Source organism: Oratosquilla oratoria, chromosome 36 (genome assembly GCF_046742065.1).
Source record: "Oratosquilla oratoria isolate Oo_2021 chromosome 36, ASM4674206v1, whole genome shotgun sequence".
Taxonomy (NCBI): domain Eukaryota; kingdom Metazoa; phylum Arthropoda; class Malacostraca; order Stomatopoda; family Squillidae; genus Oratosquilla; species Oratosquilla oratoria.
This window is the reverse complement of record NC_134812.1, coordinates 30459378-30466877: the sequence shown is the minus strand read 5'-3', so window position 1 is coordinate 30466877 and position 7500 is coordinate 30459378.

The window sequence follows — 7500 nt, the reverse complement described above, 5'->3', positions numbered from 1 at the left end:
TTGAAAATTACGTCCTGTAGATGACGTCCTCCTCCTGTACGTATGCATTCTTACAATCTGTTGATGATGTTCCTCATTGCTCGCTGCAACATCTCAGCTGGGATACTACGAATTTCGTCTCGAATTCTTTGTTTCAATTCATCCATCGTCCTTGGCTGCGTCGTGTGGACTCGGCTCTGTAGATAGTACCACAAAAAAAAAAAAAAAAAAAAAATCACAAACGGACAAATCTGGTGATCTTGTGGGCCAGATGAAACGGTTACCAAACAATTCTCGCACAGCTGTCATTGATTGCGTTCCCTGCAGTGTGCAACGTCGCACCATCCTGCTAAAACCAGGTTTCGTGAAGTTGTGGAAAATTTTTCAATGCAGGTGCAACAAAAGACTGCAACATCTCAACACACCGATCCGATGTGACAGTCACTGTACTCCTCTGGTCATTTTCGAAAATGTAAGGTACTATGACCCCGTGTGACGAAAATGCACACTTTCGATCGGTGTGTTGAGATGTTGCAGACTTTTGTTGAGATGTTGCAGACTTTTGTTGAGATGTTGTAGACTTTTGTTGAGATGTTGCAGACTTTTGTTGAGATGTTGCAGACTTTCGTTGAGATGTTGCAGACTTTTGTTGAGATGTTGCAGACTTTTGTTGAGATGTTGCAGACTTTTGTTGAGATGTTGCATACTTTTGTTGAGATGTTGCAGACCTTTGTTGCACCCGCATTGAACAATTTCCCACAACTTCACGAAACCTGGTTCCAACAGACTGGAAGAATGCATACGTACAGGAGGACGCCATCTACAGGACATAATTTTCAGAGATAATTTGGCTTCCTCTCTCTTAAAAAAAGTTATAGTGGTTTATTTACTGTCAATATCTTTTTTTGTTGGGTTTCTTCTAATTTTATTGGGTTTTTCAAAAGTTCCCGTTTTATATATATATGTATATATACATATATATATATATATATATATATATATATATATATATGTGTGTGTGTGTGTGTGTGTGTGTGTGTGTGTGTGTGTGTGTGTGTGTGTGTGTGTGTGTGTGTGTGAGTGTGTGTTTGTGTGTGTGCGTTTGTGTGTGTTTTTATGTGCGTGTGTGCGTGTGTGCGTGTGTGGGGTATGTGACTGTGCAAAATTGCATTGAAAATCCTTTAAGGAAACGTGACCTAAGCCTTGATGAAATCTTTTGTGGCTCTCCATAAGGTGGAGGAAAGCTTCCAGCAGTAGCTTCGGTTGTTCTAAAACAACCTGTGCCCTATGCCCTAGGACTACGATGGAGGTTAGGTAGAGGGGATGGACCTCACTCCTTTGAAGGAAATTAAGTTATATATAATTTGGAAGTTTATTGTTTAGTCAAGACTCGAACAGTGCCACTGCCTACCTACCAACCACCCTCATCACCACCATCGAACTAATCAAAACATGGCCAAATTGGTCGTGGAAATCACGGTAACCAATCACAGCAGCCTGTGGATCTACGTCATCGAATAACTTACGCGGTAATTTGATTCCAGCTCAGGTTTATGTGTTGTCCATTGGGAGGAGGGGAGGGGAGGGAAAGGAAGGGAGGGAGGGAGGGAGAGGGAGGATGGGAGGATGGGTGAGAGAGGGAGGTTGGGAGGATGGGAGGGAGGGAGTGTGGGTGGGAGAGGGAGATGCAACTTAGGTCACTTAGGTTATGTTAGGTCATGGTTCTGTCCTGCCAGGGAGTTAGATGTACATGATTTTATACAGTAAGCTGACATGCTTTCCCAGTTACACCCTCATCACATTTCTGGTATTCTTTTACAACTGCACACCTTCACAGTATAGCATTAGAAAATTAGATATTATTTTTGTAAATTATCATACATTAATGTAATAGATATTTTTCTTGGCGGAAATCAATATCAAAAAAAGACGTTGCTAAAAGCTATGGAAAAACGAACAAAGCTGCGTAGACGCCATCTTTGTTTTGATAGATTCGGAAGTCGGAGATGACGACGATGGCCTGATGATGTCTAGAATTACAGGTACCGCATTATTAAATGCAGGTTAGGTTAGGTAGGCAGATTAGGTTAGGTAGGTAGGTTAGGTTAGATAGGTTAGGTTGCGTAGATAGGTTAGGTTGGGTTAATGGCGTCTTAAGTAGTCAAAACGGCTACGTTTATTTTATAACTTTTAGCAACTATTTCTATTATCAATTTCCGCCAAGAATAACGTATATTACGTTCACGTATTATAATTTAAGAATTCATTATTTAATTTTCTGTTATTACATCACGTAGGCGTGCACTTCTAAAAATTTACCATATTTCGTCTTATACCTGTTCTTATACAATATAATGAAACAACAGGATATAACATGAGATACGTGAAAAAAATATCGATTTTATCATTATCAAAATAATGGAGGGTTTATAGCAATCCTTATAATTATCTTTATTTACACCGACACCAGCGTTCTCAGGTTAGATTAGGTAAAAGTGGGCCAGTTCTCGTCAAATTATGTGAATTTCAATAGTCAGGAGAAGACTTAGACTACAGAATTCTAGACTTGACTAATAAAATTTCAACATTGTGTTTAGCACTCGTATAGGTTTAACTTCTCTTAGTTCATCATTCGGATTTTTTTTCTATGACAAAGAATTTGACATTTGGAGATTCGAAAAACGAAAAACTGTAACCGAAGTCGTTTGCATTCAAACGAACTCACAACAGTTGAGGAGAATCGGCCCAACGTGAAGCGGTCTTTGATAGTTCAAAGAGATGTAAGTTAACCCCTTCCATACGGTGCCGCACACGTAGGCGTCATGAGGTGCAAGTGGATTCGCGACGCTGCCATATCGGCGTCTTGATTATATTTATTGTAGTCCTTAATTAGGTTTAGAAGTTAGGTATGTGAGTTATATTTCTATTACGAATTACTAGAAGCCAAATATATACCCAACACCATTTCAAATATTTACACAAAGTTTATATATAAGTTCTACAATAACATAAATCATAAATGTGTTGATAAAAGTAGACAAAGGTTAGTAGTATTAAAAACAAACACACATAATAAATCAAAGACTATATAAACCGGATTGAAAAAAAATCATAGAGGTGAAATAAAGCGTCATGATATGATATAATATTCGTTTCTCTAGGCATGTTTATCTTATGTAACATACCTTGACGATGATCCTTTTCCGCTTAAAACTTCAGAAATGATTTACTTTCAGACGGTATTCAGTTTCTTTTTTTTTTTCTTCTTTCAACGATTTGTAATTGAAATGAATTTCCTTAAGGAATCAGATCTCTTAAAAAGAGTGAAATTGATCAATGTCCGAGATAAATAAAGAATCTTTTACAGATACAATAGAAGAAGAAATTCTTTGTTTTGAGTTTCCAGGTGAGAGGTTGATGTGTACACTTAAAAGTGGCATATGCATTTCATAACACATTAGCACTATCTTGCCGTGGGATCACAGTATATACAAACTATATTCTACACCACTACAACACTTCACTCGTCAAGTCGTCTTGATTCAACCACGAAAACGAAACAACTGAAAAAGAAGACAAACTACTTCACATACCAAAAACAAACCGATCCTTTCGCCTACGGTGGTATTCTTAAAAAAAGAAAAATATTTCCTTATATAAATTCTAGGAAGGGAAAGACTTATAAATGTATAAGGAATAAATCTTTCTTTATATAAATATTTCCCTTCCAAGGATTTATATAAGATTTATATAAGGAAAGATCTTTTTTAAGAATACCACCGCAAGTCTCTTAAAAAAAATGGGATGTTCTCTAAGTTTAATAAAATCGTCTGACGTCAGACAGAATAGGTTTGGTAAAATGTATCAATACAATTAAGAAAGCAAATCCTGCTTTGTAACGCATTTCAGACATGTAAGGGTTTTGTTTTGGTATACGATTTTACATATATCCTCTTCAGTGCGGTGACGGACATTTTAATCTTTGTTCAGGCTAAGAACTTACGATTTTATGGTGGACTCCTTTTTAAGATAGTCTCGAACAAAAGATCCCTTTCAGAACAACGCCTCTTTCTTCTTAACTATATAAAAACAGTCTCTGAGGAGGAAATAAATTAGTACAGCATTTGTCCAGCATACTGAGCACTATAACAAATTAGGGACATTTAATATATATATTTTTACACTTTTCTGCATGAAGCGGGGTAAAAGCCGAACACACCACAGCGACAAGTTTAATATTTATATGATAAAAACTCACTTAATCTAATTTACCCCCACTATGGTACACCGGTACCGCGCTCAGTTGACAACCCCGACGGAGACCAAGCGCACGGCTTCGAAACTCGGTCAAGATGAAGAGGTTAGGAGAAGTTCATCTTGTAAGAGTTCTCGTCCCTTTGTAAAGCACCGACCCCGGACCCTGAGGAAAGACAGTGCACGACGTAAAACCAGATCATAGGACTTTTGACGATTTTTCTTGCATGCCGCCAGGTGGTTTTATACAAAAAAAAAAAAGGCCTCAACCTTAATTATCTCTTCAAAATCAGCATTACCTTTACCCTCTTTGCTACCGGGTAGGGTGAGGGGTGAAGGTGTGGGTGTTGGTTGGTGGGTGGAGGGGGTGGTGGGTGAGGGGAATCACGGAGGTGATTAAAATCATCTGACGGCAGCCATGGTAAGAGAAGAAATCAACCCGATTTGGAAGGAATTGATATTTTGATTCAGTGCTGGTATTACTATAGATTTCTATTATTATTATTATTATAATTACTATTTTTAATCATCTCTGAACCTCATTATTCTAATGAATTTATCCTGGTCAAAGATGAAGCCATCGTTATTTTAATAATTCATTGGACGAGTATTGACCTCGTTTGGTCAACAATACTTAATGAAATCTGTGGGAGGATTAATTAGGGTCACATAATTACTCAGTAATCAAGGGACTGGTGGAAAACGGTTATTTTATTCTGGTTAATGTCAGATTATTTTATTCAGCTAAGATGGAGGGGACAAGGGGCAAAGAATAATCTAAGTCTGTCGATCAAGTCTGCATTGAACCTCTGCGATTTCATTCTAGCTACCGTCAGACGATACTATCTAAGAAGAGGCGAGACATAAATCTCACCTTCTCACTCGCGGGGTGGGGGTGGGGGGGAGGTAAAAGGAGCTGTTCTTCTGGTGAATAAAATCACCTGGCGACAGACATAATAAACTCATATCTCCTGTAAAGTTCCGTGAGTTTACATCCCCTTCGTCTTACCACACTTGTTTATGCAAAGGTTCTTTACATATGACCCGATCTTCACGTCAAAAAGATGATTCAATGAGTCTTCCAGGGTTCGTTCCCTCTATCAGCTGAATCAGATTGCAGGCCGGCGTCAACCAGAATAAAGTGCACGGCGGCAGCATTTTTATAAAGACCAATGGAGAAATTTTTTCCTTAATTTTTTTTCCTTCAGTTTTTGTAATACTAAAGAGGATTTCCTTTAGCTGAATAAAATTGTGTCACACACAGCCCCCGGACGGAAGTGCGAGTTGGAGACAGACTGTAATGGAAGGTACTAGATAGAGATAGAGATAGAGATAGAGATAGAGATAGAGATAGAGATAGAGATAGAGATAGAAATAAAGATAGAGATAGAGGTAGAGATAGAAAGATATAGAGGTAGAGGAAGAGGAAGATGAAGAGAAGAGGTAAAAGTAAATGTAGAGGTAGAGATAAAAATAGAGGTAGAGATAGAGGTAGATGTAGAGGTAGATGTAGAGATAAAGGTAGATGTAGATGCCGTGGAAGAGATAGAGGTAGAGATAGAGATATAGATAGAGGTATAGGTAGAGATAGGGATAGAGATAGAGAATGAGAAGTCCGAAAAGAATGATGAGAGATGAAGGAGGACAAAAGAGAGAGTGTCAGGCGGAGGGGAAAAGGAGTAAAAAAAAAACAAGAAAACAAAAACAAACGAAGAAGCAAAGGCAAAGAGAAGGATCAGAAAGGAATAATGGGGAGAAGGCGAAAGAGAAGGATGCAAGACGAAAGAAGAGGGAGGAAGAAGGATCCAATACTAAGAAGTTAAACAAAAAAGGCTATGAACAGAAGGGAGACGATGAATAAAGAAGAAGAAGAAGAAGAAGAAGAAGAAGAAGAAGAAGAAGAAGAAGAAGAAGAAGAAGAAGAAGAAGAAGAAGAAGAAGAAGAAGAAGAAGAAGAAGAAGAAAAAGAAGAAGAAAAAGAAGACGAAGAAAAAGAAGAAGGAGAAGAAGAAGAAGAAAAAGAAGAAAAAAGAAGAAGAAAAGAAGATGAAGAAGAAGTAGAGAGAGAAGAAGAAGAAGAAGAAGAAGAAGAGAAATCGACGCCAATAAAGACAAAAGGGAGAAAGGAAACAAGCACAAGGAGAAGGCGAGGCACAAAGAATCAAAAGAGAAAGGGAGGAAGAGGAGGAGGAGGAGGAGGAGGAGGAGGAGGGGGAGAAGGAGGATGAGGGGAAGGAGGAGGAGGGGAAGGAGGAAGAGGAGGAGCAGGAGGAGGAGGGGATAACACACAATAGAAGAAAAGCTTCAAGACGGAAGGAAGGGAGAGACGTCGGTCATGTGACAGCCAAGGGTCTTTATTGGCATCTGTGTGAGTGAGTGAAAGAGAGACTCCGTTCCCCTCGCTCTCTTTTGCCTCACTCTCTCTTTCTCTCTCTCTCTTTCTCTCTCTCTCTCTCTCTCTCTCTCTCTCTCTCTCTCTCTCTCTCTCTCTCTCTCTCTCTCTCTCTCTCTCTCTCTCTCTCTCTCTCTCTCTCTCTCTCTCTCTCTCTCTCTCTCTCTCTCTCTCTCTCTCTCTCTCTCTCTCTCTCTCTCTCTCTCTCTCTCTCCCTCTCTCCCTCTCTCCCTCTCTCTCCCTCTCTCTCTCTCTCTCTCTCTCTCTCTCTCTCTCTCTCTCTCTCTCTCTCTCTCTGTGTGTGTGTGTGTGTGTGTGTGCGTGTGTGTGTGTGTGTGTGTGTGTGTGTGTGTGTGTGTGTGTGTGTGTGTGTGTGTGTGTGTGTGTGTGTGTGTGTGTGCTCTTGTGCTTGTGTGTGTGTGTGTGTGTGTGTGTGTGTGTGTGTGTGTGTGTGTGTGTGTGTGTGTGTGTGTGTGTGTGTGTGTGTGTGTGTGTGTGCATATGCGAGTGTGCTTGTGTGTGTGTATGTGTGTGTGTGTGTGTGTGTATGCGTGTGTGTGTGTGTGTGCGTGGGTTTCTCCCCTTTTTTAAGAGCTGAATGACTCAAAAAAAGGACACTAAATAAGGTTTATATAATCATATCCAGCCACAGACCTTTATATTCGTTTTTTATATAAGTCTTTAGATTATTATCCTTAGTAAAAAAAGAATCCTTTCTTTTCAGACTTTTTAAAAAATGATAATGAATATATAAAGAAATTTGTCTATTTACCCCAAATTTGACGAATGGTAATTTTACAATAAATGGTTAAATAGATAGATAAATGAATAGATTAATGAATGAATAGTTAAATAGATAAATGAATAAACGAATA